Here is an 18096-nt window from a genome sequence, read left to right on the forward strand (position 1 = left end):
ATAATTAAAACTATATATTTACCATACTATTGGATATAAAGTGTTCCCCAGGGAGACAAAACAGTCTTCTTGCTTCACTGCAAAAACCCCCAAAATAGTTTGTTCAGAACTAATTTCTGGGAGCACCACCAACCAGGCGCTACTGCATAAAACCCCTGAGGCAGAGACAGTAGCCACATGTTGGTTATCACAAATTTATTTTTTCCACTCTTGATTTGCTTTAGAAAAATTCACAATCCAGTCCAGTGCAGATTCCAAACCACAAACTCCTTCTGATTTTTTAAGGCACACTGCAACCAATGTCTTAGAGAAGTGCACATGTACATTACTGATCCTGCCCATGCCCAAGTTTCAAAACATTGGTGATGTACACAAACCATCCATTTTATGTACATCTCTGAAGAAGACTTTAGTCATATATGACATTTGCACCTCTTTAAGCCCTGAGAAAGAAGCTGTAATGGGGTATGTTCTAATTAAATGAATGTCCTCTAGCAGGAGTGAGCAGTGTGCAGCCGTACCTGTGATACTCTCCACTGCTAGCCGGGATGGGTGCATCTCTTGGCAGTGAGCTCCAACTGCCGGGAAATGTTTCTGTAATGTGGCTGCGTTCGGCTTTAACACTCCTGCTCAGCTGACAGCTCCGGTCTCCAATACCTCCTTTACGATGAGCGCCTCTGACATACAGCGTCTAAGTAGCAAACGTGAATGCAGGAGGATTTTCTGGATGTGCTCAGCATGAATGGCGGGTGTCCATAGCAGCTGTACAAGTCCTTTAGGGGGTACAGGGGTAATTGTCTGATGTGTTTCGCACCCCAGGGTACTTCCTCATAGAATGATTCCCCTAATATTCACTGAAAATATTTATATCCCCACCTTCCCAATTGGACTCATATTCTCATTGGTCAAAAGGACCTACACAGGTGTTATAGATGATGTATCACTGGATGCTTTTGTATTAACCAGCTGGATGCTAATCCTTACTTAAGATATACTTTTCATTATTGATTTATTTATTTATTTAACATTCCGATACTGTCAGTGACAGTATCGGAATGTTAAATAAATAAATAAATATTGAAAAGTATATCTTAAGTAAAGATTGGCATTCAGCTGGTTAATACAAAAGCATCCAGTGATACATGTTTCCATAAATGTGAAAATTGGAACCTAATAGATCGGTTACCAATACCAGGAAAGCATGATATCTTCTATAAGAGTCATCCTATACAGTATATAAAAAACCTTTCCAAATAATTCAGAAAATTTGAAAATGTAAGTAGATACTATGTATTTGTCAATGTGCAAGTCCACAGTTTTAATATAACTTAATGTATGTAAATAGTTGTCGCTAGAGTATTTATCGAACTAAGCAAAATTCACCAAATGGATATAACACAATATATCACAACAAAATTGTAAGGTCTAATACATAGGTCTGCAAACTTGGTCCTCATTACCCCACACAGTGCATGTTTTGCAGGTAACCCAGCAGGTGCACAGGTGTATTAATTACTCACAGACACATTTTAAAAGGTCCGCAGGTGGCGTTAATTATTTCACTTGTGATTCTGTGAGGAGACCTGCAAAACATGCACTGTGTGGGGTAATGAGGACCGAGTTTGCAGACATATATATCGCTATGAGACATGTATTAACATAGATATTGTAAATCCCCTTAGATGATGATCAATTTATTTTGTAGATGTTTAGTTCATATTTAAATACGTCTGAGAACTGTTGCAAAAGTGTTTGAGTAATAGTCATATTTTTGATGGTCAATGTAGGTACTGGCCAGAAGGAGAGACCTTGATGTGGTTGTTCAGCTGAACAAAGTATTACAATATTTTAGAACTAGCATTCCCTAAATTTAAGTGAAATGCAATTTGGAATGTAATTGTTGAGTGCCGAGTATATATGATTTATAACACCAACATCTTTTAACTAGCACTGTGCGATTTATCAACCTTAATTGTTTCTTCTTTCAATTTGAGAGTTCTCAGTTACTCACAGAAGGTTCCTGCAGCTGACTGAGACACAAGAAATAATTTTTGCATATATATATATATATATATATATATATATATATATACATAGAGATGGTGCGGCACTCAGTAGAATTGAAATGATGATAAAGGCAAGTATTTACATCAACTTTTCAGTGCTGTAATAGTTGCACTGTCTTCAGGATACAAAAAAACAGAATACAAACAGTGCTTGCCTTAGAAGCCATTACACCCAAGTGCAGAAGCCACGTCAGGAGTCCCGGCGGCAGCTACAGCAGGTGTCAGCTCCAAGATGACGTCATCCTGTATATTACAGGGTGAATCTGTAAGCCATCACCATAGTAACATTAAAAAAAAGAACGGCATATGTAGTAATTAAACAATTTTTAAACAATGTTGCAGAATCAAAACAACATCATTGAAAGTGACATAAATATGGACTACAAGGTAATAGTCACAATCTATTGAAAACTTGATAGACTAAAATATTCATTAAGACCTCCTGGTGCAAAAACCCCCATACGATGTATCCATTGCACTTCTTGCTGCAAAAGGAGTTTTTTTGCAGTCACCCCCTCTGCTAGGTTTAGGTACATCATTGATAGTGACATAAATATAGACCACAAGGTAATAGTCACAATCTATTGAAAACGTGATAGACTAAAATGTTCATTAAGAACTCCAGGTGCTAAAACCCCATACGATGTATCCATTGCGCTTTGCGCTAAGCTGCGGCCAAACTCTGAGAAATGATGAGCAACTGGTTGGTCTGATTTACTGTTACCTGATAGCACTGCTCTAATAGCGGAGCAGTGCATGGACATCTGCTCCTTAAACTTACACTGAGTTATGCCAATATATAGCAGTCCACATGGACAAATGATTTGATAAATGTCATATGAAGAATTACAAGTTAGATGATATTTAATCATATATTTTTTGCATAAAACTGCAAGCAGTGCAGCCACATTTAAAACAACCAATCTTTTTAGATGACAAAAAATGTACTGGAGTATCTTTATTATAATCATGAATGTCAGTTCTCACTAAAAACTCACATAGATTGCTTCCTCTTCTGGATTTATGATGTACCGATGATGAAAGGAGGGAACTATCTTTAATATCAACGTCTAGAAAATCAATGTAGTTATAACTTATTCTAATGGTACATTTGACCGGACAATCCAAATCATCGTGAGAATCAATAAGATTTTGAAAGACGTTGTTTGTATCATTCCAGATAACAAAAACAAATCCTCTATATAATGAGTGTATAGATACATTTTGGGGGATACAATAGGGCTACTAAAAAAGAATCCCTGTTCAATATAAAACATAAAAATCCACTGACATTCAAGCTGCACATGCAGCATATTTTTCCACGTTAGATACACTGGGCATGGGTTGTCCCAGCCGCCAGTCCACCACTACTGTGAGAATACTCAGCTCGCGTGTTGTGAACGCCACAGCTCTCATAATGGCAATGACGTCTGAATTTCTCAGTAATATTTGAGTTTGGTATGCAGTTATTGGCTGCCTTCATGAAAATGGCTGACAGTGTGACTGACCAGCAATCATTATTTGTTATAATATTTCCTCTATGCACATGTCTGAAGTAGCTTTATACATACCATAACACATCAACAGCGGCAGGTCTGCCAAAGGGTTGGTAATGCCTCTGAGCAGCCTTTATGTAGTGATGGCCCCGGAAGTGCCATGTGCATACGGTCGCAGGTTGCATGCATATGTAGACAGAGACAACATGGATGCCCTCATTAAAAAAGCTGACGGTGTAAGTGTCCACCAATCATGATTTCTTATAAATCTCCCTCAATGCATATAACTGAATTAGCCTTATACATACCAGAGCATCAACATTAGGAGTCTCCAAAGGGTTAGTGAGGCATCTGAGAAGGCTTAATACAATATACTCCCCGGAAAAGCCTGTGCATGGAGCGCACAGTGGGTGCCACAGCACACAGGAAAGGTGCATAAAAGCTCGCTTGTGCGACTTCTTCACAATCAAAATGGAGTACATTGAGAATAAGGACTTTCTGGATGGCATTATTTGTTGTTGTGACATGTGGCACTTGTCTATCAGCTAGATCATCTTCTGTTGAATCATGACAGGTGTTTTCTGACTGTTGTTACATTGGAGTGTGTGGTTGAGTTTTATCTGTTGCAGAGGCAGCTACAACTGCTGACTTCATTTTCTGTAGATTTGTAAGCCGCACCCCCTGATCTACCTAAAATTCATCCAGAAAGTCCATGTCTTGTGCACAATTAAAAAAAATATATATATATTTTTTAAAGCCACATAATGTGATGTTGTTTGACATTGAGATGATACATATATATATATATATATATATATATATATAAAATTACAAACAGTGTATACTGTAGGGCCTTGCGATATGATTGCAATTTCTGAAAAGCCCCCAATGTCTGCATGCACAGGTCCCATCCTGCATTAATTGCAAATGCCTCTGCCTGATTGACAGCCGATCCAATAGGAAAAATAGCGACAGGACTCCTACTGACGCAGCCAGGCTCCGCCGACAGGAGGCTTCCATAGTTTCTGCTACCGCACTCTAATTGCGGTGCGATCACAATTAGATCATGATCGTAGGTGGTGGGCAGTGGGTAGCATGCTGGCAGCCTTGCCCTGCATTGGGTGGCTCCCAGCATGAGTTGCTGATTCTGCTAAAAAGCTGAATCTGCTACTCCTGCTGAATTAGGCCCATAGTATTGTTCTGCATGACTTACATTTACAAAGATAAAGTTAAAACTAAATCATACATGGTACACTATCATAGAAAAATAGAAGGTAATGTCCAAGTACAACGTAATTTGCTTTTCCGTAGCAGTAAATTAGTTATTAGCATTCAATGGGTTAATAGTGAAATTATTTTTAATACTACCACAGAAAGATAACTGATTACTGTACATACAAATGTATATTGCTTTAAAGATGTACAATCTGTACAAACTTACACTACATATTTACAGTACATTTTGTTATGGTTATAAAATCCACATCAGAAAATATATAATTAAGTTGATGTGCTTAAAATGTTTTTAGTTTTAAATTTTTAATTGCTGCAAAATAGTTTTAGAATATAATAAAATAACAACCTAAACCAGAAATTATTATTATTATAATATAAAAAAAACCCATAAAGAACATTTTTGGCATAATATCTACAGTATATATAAATGTGAAAGCCCTGACTGACTGACTGATTACTAATTCTCTTAAATGTAATTAAACATACAGTAGGTGTTCTGCAGGTGGAAAATAGGAAAACTTCATAATTAGAATTGAAATAAACTCCCCTAAAGGGATGAAAAGGGGTTGACATAATGATGCCCAAATGGACAATCGGATCAAAACTTGGATTGCACCTCCAGTGTGTAGAATTTAATAAACTACACAAATGGTCCTGTCACTTTTTACTGCATCTGCTATGCGTGCTACTCGTGTAACGCCAAGAACCATGGCTTAATATTTGCTTATATTAAGACATCTCAAATTTGCATCTCTATAGATGTACCAAATTGCTTACACTCATTTATATGTACAACCATGAAAATCAAAAACTCCTGTGCAATGAACAGCTAGTGCACAATAAATCCAGGCAGCCCAAAAAGGTTTATGTGCAAAATTATCCAACAGAAATATACACTGATTAAGCAAGAGCTTGTGTGGGCTCCCTATCAGTACACATTGCACAGGAGGAAGGTCCCACACTGGCAGAGCAAAAGGCACATGGAGCAGCTTTAGATACTAATGGTCAAGCTTTTAGAACTAGGTCAGTGAGGTAGCAGTTAATAAGAAACTGCAGGGCCAGTATATAGACCGGCCAGCCTACCAACAGGTTACAGAGATGCCACAGAGTATGTAAGCAGAAGGCTGCACTTAGAGAGTGGGGCTGTGGAGCAACAAGCCACACACCAGGCCGACCAGTGGGATTGAAGGAGAAGGAAAGCCACAACAGGCCCAGATTACATCATGGCCAACAGTTCCAGTGGCCACAATGACATAGAGGCAAGGAGCGATAGCAACTGGACTTCCTGTGTAGGGGGCATCAGCAAGGCACTGCTCCACTGTGAGCCCTTCTGGGAGCAGTCCCATTGCAGCAGTATCTGGGAATCTGGCTCCCAACAACAGAGCTTGACTCCAGGGAAGAAGTTAGTAGGACCTCCAAAGCCAACAATCCATGGTTCTCCATGCGTGGTGGGAAATGGATGTTTAGACAATGATGTCCAAAGATTTTTTTTTAAAGTTATAATGTGGCAAAATCCACTGGAAGTCAAACTCTGATTCTTAACATTAAGTTTCTTCAATTATACCCGTAATCATCTCTTGCCTTTCTTACCAGCTGATGATCTAGTCTTCCTGTGTCTGCTGCTACCACACATAAAGGCTATAGTTCAAGGGAAGTGGGTCGTGCCACGGCATGTGAGGGCAAACAGAAAGGAGATAATAAGCAGAATAATCTAAGATTATGGGGTATATTTACTAAAAATCGTAATTTCCCGTTTGAGGTCAAAGTTCAATCACGAATGACATCGAAAGTGTTAAATTGCAACTTTTTGAATTTAGTACGACTAATTTACTAAGCTGCCGTATTCTGCATTTTCTGATTTACCTATGTCGATGTCATTTGTTTTTTTTGGCAGTGTTTTACGTGAGTGACTTGTAAAACACTGCCGACTTTAATACAATGAATCTCGGCCGGATCTGAGTGATCCGTGCTGGGCTTCATTGTGCACCTTTTTAAAAATTAAAAATCAGTGTTAAAATCTTTAAAAAAATTGCGTGGGGTCCCTCCTCCTAAGCCAAACCAGCCTCGGGCTCTTTGAGCCGGCCCTGGTTGAAAAAATATGGGGGAAAAATTGTCAGAGGTTCCCCCATATTTAAGCAACCAGCACCGGGCTCTGCGCCTGGTCCTGGTTCCAAAAATATGGGGGACAAAAAGCGTAGGGGTCCCCCGTATTTCTGAAACCAGCACCGGGCTCCACTAGCCAGATACATAATGCCACAGCCGGGGGACACTTTTATATAGGTCCCGGCGGCCCTGGCAGTACATAACCAACTAGTCACCCCTGGCCGGGGTACCCTGGAGGAGTGGGGACCCCTTCAATCAAGGGGTCCCCCCCCTCCAGCCACCCATGGACCAGGGGTGAAGCCGAGGCTGTCCCCCCATCCAAGGGCTGCGGATGGGAGGCTGATAGCCATTTTGTTAAAAATGAATATAGTTTTTAGTAGCAGTACAACAAGTCCCAGCAAGCCTCCCCCACAAGCTGGTACTTGGAGAACCACAAGTACCAGCATGCGGAGGAACACCGGGCCCGCTGGTACCTGTAGTACTACTACTAAAAAAATACCCCAATAAAAACATAAGACACACACCTTGAAAGTAAAACTTTAATGCATACATCCACACCTCCATATACACATACTTACCTATGTTCACACGAGGGTCGGTCCTCTTCTCCATGTAGAATCCATGGTGTACCTGTGGAAAAAATGATACTCACAAAATCCAGTGTAGTAGGCTCCTCTTGTAATCCATTTGTAATCCAGGTACTTGTCAAAATAAAAAAACGGATACCCGACCTCGCACTGAAAGGGGCCCCATGTTTTCACATGGGACCCCTTTCCCCGAATGTCAGGAACCCCCTCTGACTTATGTCTAAGAGGGTTCCATCAGCCAATCAGGGAGCGCCACATTGTGGCACCCTCCTGATTGGCTGTGTGCTCCTGTACTGTATGACAGGCAGCACCCGGCAGTGTTACAATGTAGCGCCTATGCGCTCCATTGTAACCAATGGTGGGAACTTTGTGGTCAGCGGTGAGGTTACTTTCGGTCAACTGCTGACCACAAAGTTCCCACCATTGGTTACAATGGAGCGCCTAATCGCTACATTGTAACACTGCCGTGTGCTGCCTGTCATACAGTACAGGAGCACACAGCCAATCAGGAGGATGCCACAACGTGGCGCTACCTGATTGGCTGATGGAACCCTCTTAGACATAAGTCAGAGGGGGTTTCTGGCATTTGGGGAAAGGGGTCCCATGTGAAAACATGGGGCCCCTTTCAGTGCGAGGTCGGGTATCCGTTTTTTTATTTTGACAAGTACCTGGATTACAAATGGATTACAAGAGGAGCCTACTACACTGGATTTTGTGAGTATCATTTTTTCCACAGGTAACCCATGGATTCTACATGGAGAAGAGGACCGACCCTCGTGTGAACATAGGTAAGTATGTGTATATGGAGGTGTGGATGTATGCATTAAAGTTTTACTTTCAAGGTGTGTGTCATGTTTTTTTGGGGGTATTTTTTTAGTAGTAGTACTACAGGTACCAGCGGGCCCGGTGTTCCTCCGCATGCTGGTACTTGTGGTTCTCCAAGTACCAGCTTGCGGGGGAGGCTTGCTGGGACTTGTAGTACTGCTACTAAAAACAATATTCATTTTTTAACAAAACGGCTATCAGCCTCCCATCCGCAGCCCTTGGATGGGGGGGACAGCCTCGGGCTTCACCCCTGGTCCATGGGTGGCTGGAGGGGGGGGGGACCCCTTGATTAAAGGGGTCCCCACTCCTCCAGGGTACCCCGGCCAGGGGTGACTAGTTGGTTATGTAATGCCAGGGCCGCCGGGACCTATATAAAAGTGTCCCCCGGCTGTGGCATTATGTATCTGGCTAGTGGAGCCCGGTGCTGGTTTCAGAAATACGGGGGACCCCTACGCTTTTTGTCCCCCGTATTTTTGGAACCAGGACCAGGCGCAGAGCCCGGTGCTGGTTGCTTAAATATGGGGGAACCCCTATAATTTTTTTCCCATATTTTTGCAACCAGGACCGGCTCAAAGAGCCCGAGGCTGGTTTTGCTTAGGAGGGGGGACCCCACGCACTTTTTTTCAAATAAAAAACACTTTCCCATCCCCTTCCCACTGATAAACATGCACGGATCTCATGGATCCGTGCATGCCTAGCCAAACACGGGATAAAAAAGCAGGTCTGTTTTTTTTAGCACTTTTTCACGAATTGTATTTGAGCACGGCAGTGTTTGGCTATTGTCGGTAGTGTTTGTGATTTGCACTTTTTAGCAAATTCCTGATTTCTACCAAATTGCAGGCATATTTGACCGATGGTGTATTGATTCGTAATTTTTTCCTAGGACTTCCAAAATATTACGAATGCCCTCATCACTGCCGAGATTTTTGCTTAGTAAATTCCCGACATGACACTTTGAAGAAAAAACGGCATCTCGGTCAAAATCAGGACCTTAGTAAATATACCCCAATGTGTCTGCTTTTTCATATGTGGGGATGGTGTTGCCTGCCGATTAACCTGCCTGTTTCATCAATTTACGTATGTGGCCTGCAATATGTGTGCCCAGGGCTCACCACAATCTAGCTCTGCAATCAATTAAGCAAATGCAAGTAATATGATAGTATTAAATTAATTTTTAAGAACTTTTTAGTTTATGCATATTCTACATCTCATCATAAATCTGTGTATAATTCCTAATAAAAACAACAAAAAGAAATGATCTGTCACTGCATACCATACTAATGAGTAGAAGAGAAACAAAAACGTCTATTAATAATCCCCTGCTTTCTGAATAATTGTACAACTATTACTGATGAGGTTACAAGATTGTGTGATTTCATCTTCAAGTGCATTTAGAAGTGGACGGTCCAGTGAAATATTTATCTGACTTCCACTTTGAGTTGAATATTTCCATGTCCTCGTTTGCACAAAAGGAAGACCTCATTTGACCTGTTACTTGTGCAACTCTTTGCAGTTTATAGAGTAAAAAGATTAAATAAAAATTATATATATATATATATATATATATATATATATATATATGTTGAAATTAGAATGAAAATGTCAAATCACTGTATTTATATCCATTAACTTTTAGAATTTTTACTATTATATGGTTGTTAACTTAATAAAATATTAAATGCAACATGTTAGTAAGGGGGCATCATATTGTTTTTTTCAAATATGTTTTTTTTTTAATGTAACAACATTTATGTGTAATGTGCAATATTTTCCTTAAAATGAGCAGTTACTGTACATAGTTACATAGTTACAAGGTTTCTGAGGTTAAAAAAGACAATTTGTCCTTTGAGTTCAACCTATTTGTGTTCTCCTACGCTGTATTATTTTCAGGACTAATTTTATATGTTGATAAAGTTGGCCGTTGTGTTTTAATTCCTCATTTTATTATAACTATAGTGCCTGGTCTATGCACTATAACCCAGTATATCCTTATCCATTAGGAATTTATCTAGCCCATTTTTAAAAGTATTGAGAGAGCCTGCCATTACTACTCTCTCAGGCGGAGAATTCCAAACTCATATTGTCCTTACTGTGAAAAAACCTTTTCGCCTCTGTGTGTGGAATCTCCTCTCCTCTAACCTAAGTGGGTGCCCATGTGTCTTCTGTGTTTATCTTACCAAAAACAGATCCCCTGCAAGCTCTGTATGTTGTCCCCTTAAATATTTATAAATGTTGATCATGCCCCCTCTTAGTCTCCTCTTTTCCAGTGTCATACGAACATGTCAAGCCTTGCAAGTATTTCCTGGTATTCCAGCATCTCCATCCCCTTAATTAGTTTGGTTACCCGGCTCTGAACCTTTTCTTGTTCCAGGATATCCTTTTTGTAGTACGGTGCCCAAAATTGTGTGTAGTATTCCAGATGGGGCCACAATAGGGATTTGTATAGTGGGAGTATTCCATTCTCATCCCTTGCATCAATTCCCCTCCTTATGCATGCTAGTACATTATTTGCCTTTTTTGTTATCTAAGTGTACTCCCAGGCCCGGCGCTATTCGCTCAGTGAAGGGATGCAGTGCAGGGAGCTGCTGGGATGAAGAGGTGATGTCGCTTTTCTGCATCCCTTCCCTGCTGCTACTGCCAGCTACTGTGGCTGTCACTGTATGACAGGCACTGGCAGCGGTGCCGGCAGCATGAAAAGCCTTCTCACCTCCCCTCACCTGTGTGACAGCGCTGTGTATGGATCAGAGGAGGGGGCGGATCTACATGGGACGGAAGAGGATGGCACTACACGGGATGAAAGGGGCGGAGCTACATGGACCAGGATGCTGTACAGAGGGAGACTGGAGAGTAATTACAGTGGCAACCAGCCAGACTTAGGTAAGTGGAGATTGAGAGAGAAATGTGTGTATGTGTGGGTGTGGGTATGTGTGTATATGGTGGGGGGGGGGTGTTTGTGTGTGTGAGGTGTGTCTGTGTGCGCACGCATTATGGATGCTACTACTGGGGGGGCATTACATGTAAGGATGCTACTACTGGCTGGGGCATTACATATAATGACGCTAATACTGGGGGGGATTACATATAATGACACTACTACTAGGGGGAGCATTACGTATAATGATGCTACTACTGTAGGGGCATTATATTTACAGATGCTACTACTACTGGGGGGCATTACGTATAATGACGCTTCTACTGGGGGGCCATTACATTCATGGATGCTACTACTACTGGGGGGGCATTACGTATAACGATACTACTACTGGGGGGGGCATTATGTATAATGATGCTACTGCTGGGGTGGCATTACATTTACGGATGTTACTACCACTGGGGGGCATTACGTATAATGACGCTACTACTGGGTGGGGCATTACGTATAACGACGCTACTACTGGGGGGCATTAGATTTACGGATGATACTACTACTGGGGATGGCATTATGTATAACAATGCTACTACTGGGGGGGGCATTACATGTAAGGACACTACTACTACTGTGGGTGCATTATGTATAAGGATGCTACTACTACTGGAAGGGCATTATACATAAGGACGCTACTACTACGGGTGGGGCATTACATACAAGCTGAATAAGATTGTGGTACTGTGTGGCGGAATTTTAAATGGTGTACTATTGTGTGGCCATGCCCCTTACCGGCGCGCGCCAAAGGCGCGTACTGACTTTTTGTGGGATATGGGAGGGCGTAAATGTATAGTTTGCAGGGGGACGCAGGACACCCTAGCACCAGCCCTGTCAGTACTCCTAAGTCTTTTTTCCAGTACGGAGTCCCCTAAAATCACCCCATTTAGTATGTAGGTGTTATTTTTGTTCTTGTTACCAAGGTGCATTACCTTGCACTTGTCTATACTGAAACTCATTCTCCATTTTGCAACCCATGATTCCAGGTTAAATAAATCATTCTAGAGAGGCTCAGCATCTCCCTCCGAATTTATAACCTTACATAGATTGGTATCATCTGCAAAAATTAACACCATGCTCTCTAAACCTTCCGCTAGATCATTAATGAAAATGTTGAACAATAGTGGTCCAAGTACAGACCCTTGTGGCACACCACTTAGTACTTCAGTCCAATTTGAAAAGGTTCCATTTAGCACAATGCGCTGCTCCCTATTATCTTACCAATTCCTCACCAAAGTGCATATTGTGCCCCCTAGCACCTGTCTTGTAACTTATAGATAAGTTCATGTGTGGCACTGTGTCGAAAGCTTTAGTAAAGTCTAAAAAGATTACAGTCCCCACCTTACCCTGAGCAAGGCTCACACTGTTTCATAAAAGCCTAGTAAGTTTGTTTGACATAATCTATCCTTCACAAATCCATATTGGTTCCTAATAATAACCTTTTTGGCTTCAAGGATCTTCAGAATACTATCCCTTAGAATGCTTTCTAGTATTTTCCCCACTATAGATGTAAGACTCACTGGTCTATAATTGCCTGGTTCAGCTTTACTTCCTCTTTAGAAGATCGGCACTACTTCCGCTATACGCCAGTCTTTGGGAACCACGCCTGATGTAACTGAATTATTGAAGATTAAAAATAGAAAAGTAGAGATGAGCTTTCCCGGTTCTCTGAGATCTGAGCTCACCCAAACTTCCTGGATCTGAGACGGGGCTCAGATCTGCCCGTATGCCTTCGATCCCAAAACAAGGCAATACATTATCCTCCCACTGTCAAATCTTGTGGGTTTTTGATTCAATGCCAATTCAAAGTCCCATTGAAATCAAAAGATGGATCGCTGCTTGGCTGAGAGTGCCATCTTTCACGGCTATCAGCTAATAAGTGCTTCCCCATAGATTTCAATATGCACAGCAGGGCAGAGCACACAGAAGGTTTCAACCACCCCTGCAATACTCAAACTACCAGCACCCACACACACAGGACACCACCAGCATCAACTGTCGCAGTAAGTGCACTACTGGCGTATCCAACCTGCACTGTATCCGGCCCTCACTATTTGATGTGCACTGTAATTGACCTGCACTGTAACCTCCACTGTATTTGACCTGCACTGTATCTAACCTGCACTGTATCCGACCCACACTGTATCCAACACGTACTATACCCTGACTTGCACTGTATCTGACCTGCAATTTATTTGATCAGCACTATAACTGACCAACACTGTATCTGAGGCACACTGTATCATACTTGCACTGCATCTGACCTGCACTGTATCAGACATGCACTCTACCCTGCAGTTACAGAACTCTGTTTTATGGTTGGTGACATTTTTGGGTAGCTGCTCAACAAAAAAAAAAGATTGATTGGGCTTTACATGGGCACAGTCATCAGTGTCCAAGGGCATGTTCTGGGGGCAAGTGCACTTGTGTATGTGGCATCCATTTCTTATGTTGCTATTTTACATTTGGTTTAAGGTTTTTTATTTGCTGTTTGTTAACTACTACTGCTTTAGAGCAATGATATTCCACACATGGAATCAGTGTGATATAACAGCTGTCGGTCAGCAGGCCGACGTAGGAATCCCATCAGCCAGAATATCAGTGGCGACCTCAAGTCACCACACTAATAAACAAATTGCCAGCATTTCACCGGGTGTCGTGTTTCCGGTGTTGGTATGGTGACCGCCAGGATCCCAACAGCCTGCAAATTGAATGCCCCTCTCACACACTATTCTTGGTAAATTTTTGTGCTTGATTGCTTTCTATTTAAAGTACTTGTGAGTTGTTTTGATTGTTTGTTTTGGTTATTGCTAATACATTACTAATTTGCTAAGTTAAACAGAAATAACTACCATGTGTTTGTGCCACTACTCTGTTGCTTAGTTTAAGCAGCATTTGGCCTATGCTGGTGAACAATATTGTGAGCTATGAGGTAGTCAAAATTAACTGGAAGTGACTAGAAATTTATGATATTAGGTTAACATACAATAGGAACAAAAAAATGTCCAAATGATGTGGTTTTAGCTGTTTTTAGAAATTCTTGAAAAAAATATAGATCAAAAACAAAACAAATAAGGCAGTTTTCAGCAAAACCAAAATCAATTCCCGATGACAAATTAAAACCAAAACCAGCAAAAATGGTCTGGCGCAAATCTGTAATCGAAAAAGTATTAATAATAAAATCCGATCTCTTTGTATTGTGAAACCTTGTATACATTTAACAACTTTACGTGTTCACATTTTACAAATTTTGTACATTCTTTTAATACTACAGTATATCTAATGTATTTTAGTGTTTACAGCACATTTCATGGCAAATATTTTTGACCAGACCATTAACTTTCTGAACTTCTTGATCTACCCTGCTTTGTTCATCATCAAAAGAAAATGTAATCCTACATAAAATGGTAGCATTTTACAATGAAGATCATAGTGGAGCAACATAATCCATAGCTCAACAGGGGCACAAGTAGATGCATGTTGGTTTGTAGAGGGTTTGAGATTAGCCTATCCCCAGTACAAGGTGGAACCAGGAAAAAAACACTTAAGGTTATGATGGAAAGTTTATAAATCCTTGCCTCCAAATTACACCAGGGGGTAAAGTTTTGCGCCCCCCTGCAAACTATAAATTTGCACCCTCCCATATTTAACAGAGGGTCAGCGCACGCCGGGAAAAGGGGTGTGGTCTTACAAGTAAGGGACATGGCCACACAATAGTACCCCCATTTAAAATTACGCCGCACAATCTTATTTATCTTATACGTAATGTCCCAGTAGTACTGTCCTTATATGTAATGCACCCCAGTAGTAGTAGCATCGTTATACGTAATGCCCCCCCAGTAATAGTAGCATCCTTATACGTAATGCCACCCTGTAGTAGCGTCCTTATACATAATGCCCCCTCCCCCAGTAATAGCGTCCTTATACATAATGTTCCCCAGTAGTAGCGTCATTATACGTAATGCCCCCCCAGTAGTAGTAGTAGCGTCCTTACATGTAATGGCCCCCCCAGTAGTAGCGTCCATAATGTGTGCGCACACAGACATACCTCACACACACAATTCACACATGTATACACACATACACACCCACCATACACACACACACACTCCCCCACCATACACACACCTCCACTTACATGTAAAGCCCCCCAGTAGTAGCATCATTATATATAATGCCCCCCAGTAGTAGTAGCGTGCTTACATGTAATGCCCCCCCCAGTAGTAGCATCGTTATACGTAATGCCCCCCTGTAGTAGTAGCGTCCTTACATGTAATGTCCCCCAGTAGTAGCATCGTTATACGTAATGCCCCCCGTAGTAGTAGTGTCCTTACATGTAATGCCCCCCTGTAGTAGCATTGTTATATGTAATGCCCCCCCTGTAGTAGTAGCGTCCTTACATGTAATGGCCCCCCAGTAGTAGTAGCGTCATTATGCATAATGCCCCTCCAGTAGTAGTAGTAGCATCCTTACATGTAATGGCCTCCCAGAAGTAGTAGTAGTAGCGTCCTTACATGTTATGGCCCCCCAGTAGTAGAGTCCATAATGCATGCATACACAGACATACCTCACACACACAATTCACATATATATATACACACACATACACACCCACCTTATACACACACACCCCCACCATACACACACACACACACACATATATTTCTCTCTCACCCTCCATGCAGCAGCATGGAAGGGATGCAGAGCAGGGAGAGCGCCTCTCCATCCCAGCACCTCCCTGCACTGCATCCCTTCGCTGAGCGGGTAGCACCGGGCCTGGCCCTAGCCTAAGATCATTCATACTATGCTACAACATAATGATATGGCATGGGAGACTGGTAATATTAAATTACTCATACATATCTGGTTTTAAACCCACAGAAAAAAGGATAGGCTATAATATGTTTTTTATTGTTATCTAAATTAATACTTCTACTTATTTTAAAGTGTTTTAAAGCAAGAGACTTTTAGGTTTGCTAAGTTTCCATAACAACCATCTGGGTTTTTTTTGTTTGTTTTTTTCTACTGTACATCGTCCAACTCCTCTGTGGTTAAGGACACAGCTTATTACAGATGTATGCCATTGTTGCAGAGCTCTCTGTTATTTAGTGACATGCAGTATCCCTGCAATAACTAGTGAAGAGAAGCAATTACTACCCAGATGTGATTCTAGCATGATGAACACTTTTTTATTTTATTTCCAGTGAAACAAGAACACTCAGAACTTTAAATTTATAGTCTTACATATTTATTTCTGGTACAGAAGCTCTCAGAAGTGTTTCAAACTTATTACACTCAGTTTAAAAAAAAATGCTGCAGGACAAGTGATTATTAGATTTGCTGACCCATCATAGTAGTAGTTAATATTATTGATGGTTTCTATGAAAAAAATTAAGTTTTTTATGTTTTAATGAATTCACTTGGGAAACTGAAGAAGCTATTAACCAAACATAATAAAATATAGATAAACTGAGTAAAATAATATTTAATAAAACCATTAAAAATAATTTATATTTAAAAAATATATTTGTTATATATATTTGTAATACATTCATCTTATACTGCTAACTATAATAAATAATAACTTAATCCAATTGCTAAAAAATAATGATCAATTAATTTTTGCCAAATAAATTGATAGTCCTGATATATGAATATACCAGCTCTCTTTTTCATAGGTATTAAAGGACTATTCTTAATATGCTGCCAAATTGCACATTTAGGTCTCCAACAAATAGTTTTTGCTTACACCTAAAACATCTTTATGGTATAGGGTTAATGTTGTTTAGATTGTCAGTTTATATAGATTTGATTAGAGTTTAAACTTTTACTAAAAGATTAAGGGTCCGAGGGTACGGGTTTGAGAAAGAAGGCAGGGCTGCCGCTTCACCAATAAAGCCAATTTCGGATTTTAAGACCTTCAGCCTGAGAGCAGGCTAATTAGTCCCTGCATCTGTAAGAGGCTGATATTAGGTGTGTCAGGGTTTGGTTCAAGGTCTCACTATGGGGGTCATTCCGAGTTGTTCGCTCGTTATTTTTTTGTCGCAACGGAGCGAATAGTCGCTAATGCGCATGCGCAATGTCCGCAGTGCGACTGCGCCAAGTAAATTTGCTATGCAGTTAGGAATTTTACTCACGGCATTACAAGGTTTTTTCTTCGTTCTGGTGATCGTAATGTGATTGACAGGAAGTGGGTGTTTCTGGGCGGAAACAGGCCGTTTTATGGGAGTGTGTGAAAAAACGCTACCGTTTCTGTGAAAAGCGCGGGAGTGGCTGGAGAAACGGAGGAGTGTCTGGGCGAACGCTGGGTGTGTTTGTGACGTCAAACCAGGAACGACAAGCACTGAACTGATCGCAGATGCCGAGTAAGTCTGGAGCTACTCAGAAACTGCTAAGAAGTGTCTATTCGCAATTCTGCTAATCTTTCGTTCGCAATTTTAATATGCTAAGATTCACTCCCAGTAGGCGGCGGCTTAGCGCGTGCAAAGCTGCTAAAAGCAGCTTGCGAGCGAACAACTCGGAATGACCCCCTATGTGAGAAAACAGGCAGCAGGCCTGTTATGAGACAATGTTTTTCACTGACTGTAAGTACTGTGCATATGCCTGTGTTTATAGCATTAAATCCTACCACTCTGAGAGAGGGAATCTATTATGTTTAGTTAGTGCCCAGATGGGCTAGGAATTATTTTTATGTCTTGTTTTGTAATGCACAATAACACTAGCCATGGCTAGATTGGATGAAAACCCTGGATTGGTGTGCTGTTTTCCTGGCTGCTTTGTGTTTGGAGGTGCTGATCTGCCATACGAGAGTGCACCCCTAGACTGATCTCCTTTTAATTTGTGGAAAAGAATGTTAGCAA

Source organism: Pseudophryne corroboree, chromosome 2 (genome assembly GCF_028390025.1).
Source record: "Pseudophryne corroboree isolate aPseCor3 chromosome 2, aPseCor3.hap2, whole genome shotgun sequence".
NCBI lineage: Eukaryota > Metazoa > Chordata > Amphibia > Anura > Myobatrachidae > Pseudophryne > Pseudophryne corroboree.